Source organism: Macadamia integrifolia, unplaced genomic scaffold (assembly GCF_013358625.1).
Source record: "Macadamia integrifolia cultivar HAES 741 unplaced genomic scaffold, SCU_Mint_v3 scaffold2491, whole genome shotgun sequence".
In the NCBI taxonomy this organism is placed as follows: Eukaryota; Viridiplantae; Streptophyta; class Magnoliopsida; order Proteales; family Proteaceae; genus Macadamia; species Macadamia integrifolia.
The window spans coordinates 15,746-29,796 of record NW_024868749.1 but is presented as its reverse complement, the minus strand read 5'-3'; the positions used below and the strand labels follow the sequence as shown (position 1 = coordinate 29,796).

Below are 14,051 nucleotides of genomic sequence, written 5' to 3'. Positions count from 1 at the left end.
TGGATGGGCATCAAGCCTACGTGGTCGAATCTTGACCATCCATTTCACTTCCTTTTACTCCTCTTTATTACAATCAAGCCCTTGCCTCCATATATTTTAGTGCTTAAAGACCTCTTGCAACTCAGACCTTCAAAATCTTGAAATTACACAAAAGCCCTTCAAATTTCAAAAATAAATTCTGAAAAATCCACCCAACACCGAGAGCAACTGATGGATTTTCGGTTTGGATTTTCAAACAGGCTTTACGGAAACACTTATAACTTTTTCATACGATATCCGATCAAGATGAAATAAAGTGCATTGGAACCGTAACTGAATGCTATACGATTTTTCAGAAGACTTAATCATCTGAATCATCCATGTAAAAAGATCAAAATGCCCCTAGACCTTTTCAATGATGTATATTTCTCATACGGAATCGAAACGTAATGAAATCAGAACCGTTGGAAAGATTGTATTTTTATCGTATTGTTACATGGAGAACACTTCCTTTAAAAAATTCATCTTCAATGCCGAAACTACCCTCGATTACTACAAATGTCGTAACTTCTTCATACGGTATCGGAATGCAACAAAATCAGATGCACTGGACTAGATAAATTACAATCTATATTTTTTATGAGAAACGATCTTCCAAAAATATCATTTTCATTATCAAAAATGCCCCCGATAGTAAATAGGCCAATTTTGTCAGTTTTGACCCAGAAACCCGCACCACATACTAAGGATGTATCAAACCATTCCATACATACCAAGTAGTTCTGTTATCTCATCGGTGACACTAGACACCATCATGTCATCATTTTCATCCATGTCACCCAAACTGACCACATCATCATTGCCACGTGGCTGAGTTACCAATAAGGACAACCATAAAACAACAATCTCCCCCTTTGGAGTTGTTGGCAACCACCTCATCACTAATACACTCTAAAGCTCCGATGAGTAACTCTCTCCCCCTTTGACAACAAGTACAAAGGGTGGAACCAATGGACTCCCCCTGAGTCCAATATAGGGTAGCAACATCAAGCAACTTGCTCCCCCTCTCCCAATGTTACTAGTGCTTTGGAAGAACCACCACTCCCAACTTCTGTCTAAGGAACTCAAACTGATCTTTGGGAAGCGGTTTAGTGAAGATATCAGCCACCAGCTCTGCTGTGGGAACAAACTCCATCCTTACTTCACCTTCCATCACCTTGTCTCTTAAGAAATGATACCAGATAGCAATGTGCTTCGTTCTAGAATGCATCATCGGGTTCTTGGAGATATTGATAGCACTAGTATTGTCACAATATAGTGGCACTGCCTGTTCAACCTCCACACTCAAATCCTTCAACATCTGCTTCATCCACAACACTTGTGTACAACAAGATGTAGCTGCAATGTATTCTGCCTCTGCAGTTGAAAGAGAGGCTGACTCTTGCTTCTTACTATGCCATGCCACCAAGCTGCTCCCCAACTAGAATGCACTACCACTGGTGCTCTTCCTGTCATCTACACATCCGGCCCAATCTGCATCTGAAAAAGCTGACAAACTAAAGCTCTTGACTTTCGGATACCATTACTCAAACTCACTAGTCCAGAAAGGTTTATCGATCATTGGATCCGAATCCTCCATGATGGCTTTAATCAGATTTCATGAGATCATTAAGATCAAAATCTTTTTTATACCTTCTATACACGCGTGAAACACGACAACATGCCTTGATAAGGTGTAGTGCCAGTGCATCAAGAATTATGCACCTAACCAATAAAATTCTACGCACAAGCATCTATCTCGTCCATGTTAGCTTAAAATCTCAGTAGCCTTTGGATGGGCATCAAGCCTACGTGGTCGAATCTTGACCATCCATTTCACTTCCTTTTACTCCTCTTTATTACAATCAAGCCCCTGCCTCCATATATTTCAGTGCTTAAAAACCCCTTGCAACTCAGACCTTCAAAATCTTAAAATTACACAAAAGCCCTTCAAATTTCAAAAATAAATTCTAAAAAATCCACCCAACACCGAGAGCAACGGATGGATTTTCAGTTTAGATTTTCGAACCGGCTTTACGGAAACACTTATAACTTTTTTATACGATATCCAATCGAGATGAAACGAAGTGCGTTGGAACCGTCACTGGATGCTATATCATTTTTCAGAAGACTCAATCATCTGACTCATCCATTTAAAAAGACCAAAATGCCCCTAGACCTTTCCAATGACGTATCTTTCTCATACGGAATCGAAACGCAATGAAATCAGAACCGTTGGAAAGATTGTATTTTTTTCGTGTTGTTACATGTAGAACAGTTCCTTTAAAAAATTCATCTTCAATGCCGAAACTTCCCTCGAAGCCACAAATGCCGTAACTTCTTCATACGGTATCGGAATGCGACAAAATCAGATGCACTGGACTAGATAAATTACAATCTATATTTTTTATGAAGAAACGATCTTCCAAAAATATTATTTTCATTATCAAAAATGCCCCCGATCATAAATAGGGTAATTTTACCAGTTTTGACCCAGAAACCCGCACCACATACTAAGGATGTATTAAACCATTCCATACATACCAAGTAGTTCTATTATCTCATCGGTGACACTAAACACCATCATGTCATCATTTTCATCCATGTCACCCAAACTGGCCACATCATCATTACCACGTGGCTGAGTTACCAACAAGGACAACCATAAAACAACATGCAGCGCATCCCCATATATGAAAATGAGATAAATTTGGCTTTTTACTAATCCACAATTCATAGGAAGTTCTGGGAACAAACTTGCTGGCACTTTATTCAAAATATATACTGTTGTTTTCAAAGCATCACCCCATAAGAAATCAGGTAAAGTTGAATTACTTATCATGCTTCTCACCATATCCATAAGGGTACGATTTCTCCTTTCATCCACCCCATTCTGCTCAGGTGAACCAGGCATAGTGTACTGAGCGTCAATACCTCATTCTTGTAAGAATCTGGCAAATGGTCCAGGGTTACGCCCAGTTTCATCATATCTACCATAAAACTCTCCACCTCGATCAGATCTCACACTTTTTATTTTCTTTTCCCTTTTAAGTTCTACCTCTGCTTTAAAAACTTTAAAAGCATCTAAGGATTAAGATTTTTCTTGAATAAGGTAAATAAAACCAAAACGAAAAAAAAATCATCTATGAAAGTAATAAAATATCTGTATCCACCTATGGTAGTAGGAGTGAATGGACCAAAAATATCAGTATGAATCAGCTCCAATGCTTCATCCTTCCTGGTTGCACCTTTCTTTTTAGCTCTAGTGTGTTTTACCTTAATGCAATCAATACGAATTCTAAAATCTAAAAAATCCAATTGAGTAAGTATACCATCCTTAATCAATCGTTCTATCCTCTGTTTAGAAATATGTCCTAAATGTTTATGCCACAACATAGAAGAATTTTCATTCAATCTAGCACGTTTAGGATTTATAACCACATAATGTACAACAGAAGAAGTGTTGGCATATTTGGAAGAACTAATATCCAAATCAAATTTATAAAGACCATCACATAACAAGGTAGATCCAACCATAAGAGAACCAGAATAGAGAGTAATTTTGCCATTGCCAATATTAAAAGTGTAACCACAACTGTCAGGTTTAGATATCGAAACAAGTTTTCCTCTAAACGATGGTGTATAAACCACATCATTCAAATCCAAAACAAAACCAGTGGATAAAAGTAATCTAACTACTCCTATGAATTCAACTTTGGTCCTCTCTCCATTCCCCATGTAGATCATCATCTCTCCCTCACTTGGTTTCCTCCTGCTTCTTAATTCCTGCAAACAATTAGTGATGTGAATAGTTGCTCCAGTATCAATCCACCACGAATCAGGAGAAACATCTACAAGATTTGATTTAAGACACACTACAGCTAAAGATGTACCTTTCTTTTCAAACCATTTCTTATAGCCATAACAATCTGTCTTCCTATGTCTATCCCTTTTGCAAAAGAAGCACTTTCCCTTAAAAGCCTTAGTCTTCAGTTTCAGATTCTGATCGGTTTTCAGTTCTATTTTTCCTGATATTTCTTACTTGTTGCCTTTTCAATTTTTCTTGAATTTCTTCTTACCCCCATTATTGGAAACAAAATAAGCAGAATTAAATTTTTCATTCTTCTTTCTTTCCTCTTCCTGTACCAATATGAAAGTTATGTCCTCAAGATTCCACTCCAATTTTTATGCATTATAGGAGCTATTAAGAGTATCAAACGATGATGGAAGTGATTGTATAATTTACCACACAAGGAAAGAATCAAATATCTTCACTTCCATCTTGTCCAACGTGGTAGCATAATTAGTCATTTTCATAATGTGATCACATATTTCACTTGTGCCATCATATCGAGTGGATGAAAACCACTCCAAATATGTTCCCTTCTCAGTCTTATCAAATTTGGTAAACTTTATATTAACAGTTGCAAAAAAATCCTTAGCATTTTTTTCAAAGGCACACTCTTTTTGATGGTCTTGTCCATAGTATGCTTCATAACAATCAGGCACAATCTGTTGGATTCCTCCCACTTTTCATAAAGTGCTTTTGCAGTAGCATCACTCTCAGGTGTGGGCTCGGGGGGCTTATCAGTTCTCAGGGCATAATCAAGTCTCATGATTGCAAGAGACACAGTAAGAGAGTCTATCCACTCCTCAAAATTGAAACCATTCAAGACTTTGATAGAAGATAATTGGGAAGTCATAGCTGGCAATAATAATTATCAAAACATACAATATGCAATAACCAAAAGCATATCAACATCCCAATAATATGATAAAAATTGACAAATTAAGGTTTATTAATCAGATTTATCCCAATACCAATTTTAACAACTATATGAAAAACACAAACTGGGAAAAGATCTAGCATCATTGGGGTCACACTTGTGGTGGCAAGATCGCCCAACATACAGTGAAATCTTTCACATGTAAGGCGAGACCCTAAAAACAACACCATATTGTAGATTCTGTCACCTGTGGTGGCAAGACAAGAACCTCCAAATTAGTGAAGCTCAAAATGTCACCCTCACACTATCAAGCAAAACCAACCAAATGAAGACTCACATGTGTTGGTAAGAGCACATCGTTCACCATATGACTTTCTTAACTGCAATCCATCTGGATGGTCTATAGTGATTCCGCATCTTTAGGACTTAACCTACTAAGTGGAAGTATAATCTCTAAAATTACGAAAACTCTATAGACCTGAATTGCTACTGTATGCCCATTATATTTTAATATATATATATATATATATATATTTTTTTTAAATCAGAGAATTGTATAATAATATGGAACACAAAAGCACATAAAACTTTGTGTTGACATCCATAGGTGTTCCTATTGTGATAGAACAAGATATCACAAGGCAAAATAATCTGATAAAAAAAAAATGTTCCACAATGAAAAGTTGAATCATATATGCCAAAATCAATAATCATATATGTCAAAACCAATAGTCATAAAAAAAAATATTGTACGGTTTCTTTAACAGAGAAACAAACCCAATAAAAGTAACTCTTTTTTTTTTTAGTAACTTGTGTAACTTTTGACCCTTCTTATATAATATAATATATTATATACAATGAATAATAATAAACCAAAAGGTACGATTTCTCTAACAGAGAAACAAACCCAATAAAAATAACTCTTTTTATTTTTTTAATAACTTGTGTAACTTTTGACCCTTCTTATATAATATAATATATTATATATAATGCATAATAATAAACCAAAAGGTACGGTTTCTCTAAAAGATAAAATCAAAATCGATAAAATTACCGTCAGGATTTTCATTACGAGCCTTTCCCTTCATCTGTCTAGTCTCATTTTTTTTTTAAACAATCTAAGTGGTCACGGTTTCCAATAGAGCCGTAAAACAGATTTGAAAAATAGAACAACAAACATGATCGACATAAAGTCACCATTGTAAATCATGTCTAAGATCATAATAAAATTAACAGCCTATTGATCTCTATGAACGAGGCTCTGATACCATTGAAAGAAAATAAATACGAAAACAACTCATGGAGATCGATAAGCATGCACAATAAACACTACAAAGACACGTTTTAGGCATACATGAATCCATAGTTGAAGAACAAGAACTCCTCAAAGTCTTCTTGTATGCTCCTCGTACAACACGATCAATGTTGGTCTGGTCTACCCTCTTTTCCTTTTGCTTTTAGGTCATTAGCCTCACTTAATGGGTCAGAAATAACTATATATAGGGGTGAGGGTAGGGACCAACCCTGCAATAAAATTAGGGTTTCCTCCCCATTAAGGAAATAATACCTTAGGTCCACACATAGTAATAAATATTTCATACCATTAAGGTGTGCTAATAGAATCCAATATCTCCATAGAGATCACTTACCAATAATATTAGATTCTTTCTGTTTACTCCATCTTTAGTCAACACCACTAAACCGGTTTGGAAACAAATCTTTGACTATGCTAGCCCACCTAATTGGAAATCTTACAAGAACATCTTGTTATTGCTCGAAATAGCATTGATATTCTGTCTAGCATTTTGAACTCTCAAGCAGAACCAAAGCCCCCCAAGGTAAATTACAAAACCCATGATTTGATAAATTTCTTGTTGCATACAATTTTTCTATTTTGAAACTTATCTGAGTAGCTAACTTGTTGGTTCATATGAGACTTTTACTCAGATCAGTTATCAGACACATATAGATTTTTCTATAATTTGAAATGCTAAAAAGGGGAGGATTTTGTATACTTGGATGGATAATTCTGATCCAGTCCACCTCTGGTTTATTGAAACTATTTGGATGATATCTCGAATTCATCTCCTAAAATGTCAATTCTGTTCCATCTAAGCTTATAAGGTTGTTGCCTAAAGATGGGAGGTCCCATCATCTTTACCTCTTTTGAGATATTTGGCAGCACTTGGTCTCCTGCCCCTTGTGCCTCACTGTCTATGGAACTCATGGAACCATTAAGAATACATGATAATGGCTGTACTAGCAATTCTTCAAATATTTTCCTGTTATTTTATTTGGCTTGGAGCTTAACAATCGTAAGAGGCAAAATGCTGGAAAAGAACACAAAGGTTAGAAGATAATAATGATTAAGATGGAAAATCTAACATTGGTTGCAGGATGATTTCACACTGAGCATGGTAGAAAAGTGCAAGGAATCACAGCCTGTTTTACAGAGGATCATAGAAACCACTGGTGATGATGATGGAATGCTCTTTGAGGCTCTAAATCTTCATGAGGAGCTCCAACAGGTCATTTCCAAGTATGAGGAGATGATAGCAACACCAGTTGCAGAAGGGCCACAACCCAGAAGTCCTGGCACACCAGGCAAGGGTTCAACCACTCTGGATGAAATCCCAAACAGGGCAGAAAAGCCACAATCCCTGAAAGATGGAGAGAGCAGTGAAACCGACCGTGAGAGGAAAACGTTGGCTGAGGGGAAATTTGGAGTGAGAGTTGAGGGGGAGCCCACATTTGTTGTTTTTATTTATGTAGTAAGTAGTATATAGAAGGCTTGGTGATTGCTTATGATGAGGGGTGTGATTGGTCGGCCATTGAACTCTTTGCTTGCTGTCTAGTATGATATGTATATTCATGTCTGATTCTCCTTCCTAATACTAGAACACATGTTTCCATTATATTTTCCAAAAGTTCGAGAGTTCAACATCCATTTTGGGGCAGGGTTTTTTTTTTTTTTTTTTTGGGTGGGGTGGGGTTCTGTCTTGAGGGTGGGTTAAGTGGGGATGACTTATATTCTAATCTAAAAAAAAAAAAAGAAAGAAAGAAAGAAAATATATTACAACCTTGAGGTGATTAGAACAAATATTTGCAGTAGAGGGGAGATTAAAAATCTTGTCACCCTTCTCAGAAATAATATATCCAATATTCATTTTCTTCAAGTTTTTGTTTTTGATAGGAAAAACAAGAGAAAAAATAACATTTTAAAGATGAGTTTGGAATATGGTTTGTGGTTCCTTGATCACTCTACCTTCCTATCCATTGCATTATAAGCTATCGTCTTAAGAGCTCTAACTAAACAACATTAGGCTTTACAAAATGTTGCGGTAAGAAATCGTCCTAGGCTGTTTTTCTGTCCTGCACAGAGGAACAAATACAAGAAAGTGAGAGTCGGGCTGATCTGACGGGAACTTTCCGATGCCTAAGTTGGATCCTTGTAAACAGTAATTCCAGTAAAGAATGGAAAAAGTATCGACACTTTTTTTTTTTTTTTTTTTGAGTTTACCTTGGTATTTATAGGTAATGGCCGAAGAGAGGCGGTCATAGAGACTCTCATCATGTTAGCAAGTAATTTATTCTTGGTAGGAGATCTTGAGAATCCTATTGGGAAACTTGTCCGTTGTTTGGAGAGTCCATTGTTGGATGGATCTCTTGGAGAGATCGTTTCCTTGTTTGGTTTGGATTAGTATCCGGGTGGGTTTCTTAGAGAGACCTTTTGTGTGCTTCAAGTGATAAGATTCTATTGAGCGTGTGATAAAATCTGCTGTGCTGGTCGCTCCATTGCACTGTCGCTTAGCCACTCAGCCGCTCCATTGCTCAGCTGCTCTATCGTATTGTTGCTCTTCAGGGATGACCCATGGTCGCTCTTCAAGGATGACCTATGGTCGTTCTGCAAGGATGAGCTATGGTCAATCTTCATGGATGATTGATGGTCGCTCTTCCTTCTTCAGGGATGACCCATGGTCGTTCTTCCTCTTCAAGGATGATCGGCAGCCGTTTTTCCTCTTCTGGAATGACCTTCGTCACTCTTCCTCTTCAGGGATGATTGACGGTTGCTCTTCTTCTTTAGAGATGACCTACGGTTGCTCTTGCTCTTGAAGGATGACCGATGGTCTTTTTTCCTCTTCAGGGATGATCTACGGTCGCTCTTCCTCTTCAGGGATGACCGACAGTCACTCTTCCTCTTTAAGGATGACCGACGATCACTCCTAGATTTGGGTGTTGTATTTTTACCCTCATCATAGAAAAATTACAATTATACAAAAGGTAAGCATTTTCCAAAAAAAGAGGTAAAGTAACCCAAGGTCACGAAAAGGTTGTTTGAAAATAGGTTCTTAGTTCTTCAACATTGCTCCATATCTTGTCTACATGCCATCCTCCTTCCTTCCCCTTCTCCAAGCTCTAGAGCAAGACATAGTCATCTATTGTTATAATCGCTATTGTTCAATCAGTCATACTTTTACTTTTGTTTGTTATAGTAGTGATGATTAAGATTTTCTTATAAAAAGAAGGTAAGCATCTTATCTTAGATACATTTTCTTTATATTGGTAGTGGCGGTAGCATGAAAAATACTTGTGTTTTAATTAGCCTCATGAAGAAATGAATTTCTGGACTTTTACAACCAAAATATGTCCTCAGCCTCAAGAAGCAAAAAAATCTAGTAGAAACTTCGTAGAGAGGTATTCCCTGCTACTTTTCTCCGCAGGAGATATCTCAGGTAGGTATCCTTTTGGTCCCTCTCTTCCCATGGATGCAGAGGAGGTGTTTATGATGCATTTTCACTTCAAAAATAAATAAAAAATAAAGGGAAAATGTTGGGTGTAATACCCTACTTCTTAAACCCGGTCTGATTACAAGGTTGACTCGGTTTAACCATGCAGGACCCGAACCGAAGAGGATTAACGCGGGTTCCTTATGGACCATGATGGCAAGGGTGACTGATGAGCACATTTATGTGTGAAATCTAGGGTAGTAAAACATGCATTTTACATATTTAGAATGGAGCTACCTTGGGTTTTACTCTCTTTTTGCAGGTTTAATATTTTCAAGACCTTAAGGACTATCGGGAGCTATATCTTCAATTTTACATGTAAAGAGGTCCTATTTCTTTCCATGGTTGCGAAGAGGACGAAATTCTGAGCAAGATGGACGTGTTCAATTAAAAGTACACATTCGTTTGGTCACCCGTACAAATGATTATTCTTTTTCGGGTCAGAAAAAGAATAATGGATCAGAACTGAACCGAGATGCAGAACCAGCCCGTTTGCAATTGTCCCAGAGGTACAAGGAATATTTCAAATGCCAACAAGGATATTTGGACCACATCTTTAAGTGATTAAAGATTTGTTTTTGGTAACAACAACTACCTAGCTTAGTTGGTGAGCTATGGTGTACAAAATTCTCTTGCTCACCAAGAGGTCTCAAGTTCGAATCTTATGGTTGTTTTTTTTAGAAGATTTTGTTGAAGATTTTCCACATCAAGTTAGAAGCAAGCAAAATCGTGGAAGCAAGAAGAGAAGAAAAAGAAAAAAAAAAAAAGGAAAGCAAAATCGTGGAAGCAAGAAGAGAAGAAAAAAAAAAGGAAAGAGAAAAAAAAGGGGAGAACCAAAGATTGTCCAAATCTTCTCTCTCCTCCACATCATCACCAAATATTGTTCAAATCACACAAAGAAGAAGAAAATCGTCCCTAGGAGAGAGAAAAAGAAGAAAAAAAAAATTAGGAAAAAAAAAAGGAAAGAAAATAAGCAAAAAAAAATTATAGGAAATTTATTTCTCTCTTCTCTCTCCTCCACCTTAGCACTTTTAGACTCAAAAGATCTCACAATCAATTGTGGGTTTCTCTCTTTTAGGAAATAAAAAATTGTTACCCTACCTCTCCATTCCCTATAAATACAACTCATGTAAGAGGAGGGGAGACAATTCATTCTTCTTCTAGTTTTTTTTAGTTGCTCTCTCTCTCCCTCTCTCACTCTTTGGTTTTAGTTCTTCTCTATTTTTGCTTTAATCACTTTGTAATAGTTTTTTTTTTTATGTCAATTAATGCAAGAACTCTTTTATTTTTATTCAGTTCTTTTTATGTTTATGATTTATGCAATTGAGTTGTAATTTTTTAAGTTATAGTTCTAGGCTTAGATCTAGGTGACAAGATCACGAGCCGTGGAACAATTTTATTTCAAGTTCAAGCATTGATTCAAGTAAGTAGGCTCCTTCAGTAGTCTTCTCTCCCCCCTCTCATTCCCTCTTCTGACTATCCTTTCTTTCTTAATTTAGGATTTTTATTTTCAGTCGTTACATTATTGCTATTCCTTTCCCCCAAGGTTCATGGCTAGTGTATGTGTTGGCTTTGCCCCTTCTAGCCATAGAACCATCAATTTATTGCTTTTATTTTAATTGTCTCCCTTTCCCTAAAGCCAAGTAGAGTAACCCTTGTAAGAGTGACTCTTTGGTCAAGTAGGGAAACTCATATTATGATGCATCCCTCGGGCTAAGTAGAGAAACCTACTTGTGAGTCTCTCTCTAGCTTTCTTCCATTTCTTTTACTTTTTTTTTATTTCAACATTTTTTTCTTTATTTTTTTTAATTGCGTGGGTTGTTTATTTTCACTTATTTATTTATTTAATTTTAATTGCGTGGCTTGCGTCTTTAAATTCTTAGATGACGAATGGTAATGATGTTATTTTAGATACATATGTTTAGAACGGTAGTTAGAATTAGATCACAAGCATTAATAGGTTCACTTTCTCATTATTAAAAGATAAAAAAAAATAAAGTGGCTGCTCTCTTTGAGTTTGACCCATAGCTACATTGATCCGTATGCTTGCGGTTACATTTAAAATCTCAAACAAGTTTTTAGCGCCGTTGCCGGGGAGACAGTTCCATGTTATTTTTTGGTTTCTTTTGGTAAATCGGAGTGCTTTATTTGCTTTTTTTTGTTTTTCCTTTTCTTTTATTGAATTCCTAAGAAGAACAACTTGCAATAATAGTTGTATCGGTGGAGATCGCCATGCCTTATAGTATGATAAAGACAGGTTTCGCCCTGTAGCAGTATCTCAGGAATTGACCTGAGCAACCCCGGATCCCTGCCGGTAAGCTCTCAAAAGGCCAAAAAAAATCAAAAAAATCATAAACAAATCAAAAAAATCATAAAAAAATCAAAAAAATCATAAAAATCATAAAAAAAAAGTTTTGCTATCCATTCTTTTGTGCTTGTCTTACTCTAGTTGTGGGTAGTTTTCTGTTGCATGAGTGTTAGGTGGGTACGTAATACTAAGAATCGGTTAGAAAGAAGAGATCCAACAACTAGTGACCCTATATGTTTGCTCTCTTTAAAACCCTTTAATATGGGAGACCAACAGCATAACCCTTCACCTAAATCTCTAAAATATAGGTTCTACCCTGCTAGAACAGCCCAACCTTCCTGCATAGTTCTACCACAAGCCCAGGGCAATAATTTTGAACTCAAATCTCAATACATCACTATGTTGCCCCACTTCCATGGGTTGACCTCTGAGGATGCATACCTATTTCTAAGGGAATTTGAAGAGGTATGTGTTCTAATTAAGATCCAACAGCTTTCTGATGATGCTGTTAAGCTTAGGTTTATCACTTTTGCATTGAAAGACCAAGCTAAGAAGTGGTTGTATGGGTTACCCACAAATTCCATAACCTCATGGGAACAGTTCACAGTTGTCTTCCTTAAGAAGTTTTTCCCAACTCACAAGACCAATAAGCTTAGAAGTGATATCCTTCAGTTTAGGCAAAAGCCTAGTGAGTTATTTTCCTGAGTTATAGAGAGATTCAAGGATCTACTCCAAGAATGCCCTCACCATGGCCTAGACCTATGGCATTTATGTCAAATAATTTATGAGGGTATTGATTACCCAACTAAACAAATGATAGAGTCTATGTGCCCTGAGGGATTCACATCCTTTACAGATGAAGGAAAGGCATGGGAATTCTTACTTGACTTAGCTGACAAAACCCGTGAGTGGGAATCAACCCAAGAGAGTGAAATAACCATAGGAGGAAAAGGATATTTTGTAGATGGGATAGTAGCCAAGGAAGCCCATTTGGATAGCCTAATCAAGAGAATTGAGACTATTGTTCTTAGAGAGCCATCATCAGTCAATTTGGTTAAGATTTGTGCTTGGTGCCAATCCCCTGGACATGTCATAGAAGAATGCCCCAACACCTCTGGGGGCACTTCTAATGATAGTGTTAATGCCTTATACCAGAATAATCCATATAGTAACACCTATAATCCAGGATGGAGAAATCACCCAAATTTCTTTTGGAATCAAGGCAACCAAGCAGGACCTTCCAATTTCTATAATCAAGGTCAACCTGGACCCCAAAGGCCTCCCTTTACACAACAATCTTTTTCCCAAAATACTTTTCTAGGTCAAATGTAGGACCTCAGGCGAGTTTTCCTAGGGCCCCTCTCCTATCATCTTATCAGCAACCCCCTGGGTTTACTAACACTGGAGAGGCAAGTAGAATTAGTGATTTGGAAAAAAATATGGCCCTCCTCATGACAAGCCATCAAAATCTTACGAGAGAACTTACCCAAGTTGTCTCAATTATGCGTGAGAGGGAGAAGGGAACTTTACCCAGTCAACCAGAGCCTAACCCTAGGCATCATCAACCTGTTAGTTCACAAGGGCCAACTAATGCACCACTGAATATAGTACAAGGTCAGACTCAAAAAGGGCCCTCTAACCAATGTAATGTTGTTTATGCCCTTAGCAGTGGTAGAGAGTACCTACAGAGCGTTCCTAAATCTTCCCCATCTATTACTCCTGTTAACTCTTCTTCAGTTGAGGACACAAATGTGCCTCTTGTTCCAGGTTCGTCTGATGAACCTAAAGATTTTTCTGAAACTAAAGATGATTTGGTTGAGGAAACCAAAAATGATTTTTCTGAACAAGGGCAAATCCCTAGCAGTCCTTATGTTCATCCTGTCCCATTTCCTAATCGCTTGGTAAACAAAAAGAAGACTGCTTCCATGGACAAAATTTTAGAAGTCTTCAAAAAGGTAGAAGTAAACATCCCTCTTTTGGATGCCATACCCCAGATCCCCGCCTATGCAAAGGTACTGAAAGATTTGTGTACTCACAAACGTATCACTAGTGTGCTTAAAAAGGCGTTCTTGGCAAGTAACATTAGTTCCATAATTACTCAGCCCATAGCAGCCAAGTATAAGGATCCAGGGAGCCCTACCATATCTTGTGTCATAGGCAACACCTATATTGAGCATGCCTTACTTGACCTTGGCACAAGTGTGAATATTT

At 37.2% G+C, this 14,051-nt stretch overlaps 1 non-coding gene across 1 annotated transcript; it reads right to left on the bottom strand.

Moving 5' to 3' along the window:
- Nucleotides 1–12,488: 12,488 nt before the first annotated feature.
- LOC122066611 lies at nucleotides 12,489–12,595 on the bottom strand. The gene has a single exon (XR_006136409.1). It is a non-coding gene; the product is annotated as a small nucleolar RNA R71 (small nucleolar RNA).
- Between the last annotated feature and the right edge of the window lie 1,456 nt (nucleotides 12,596–14,051).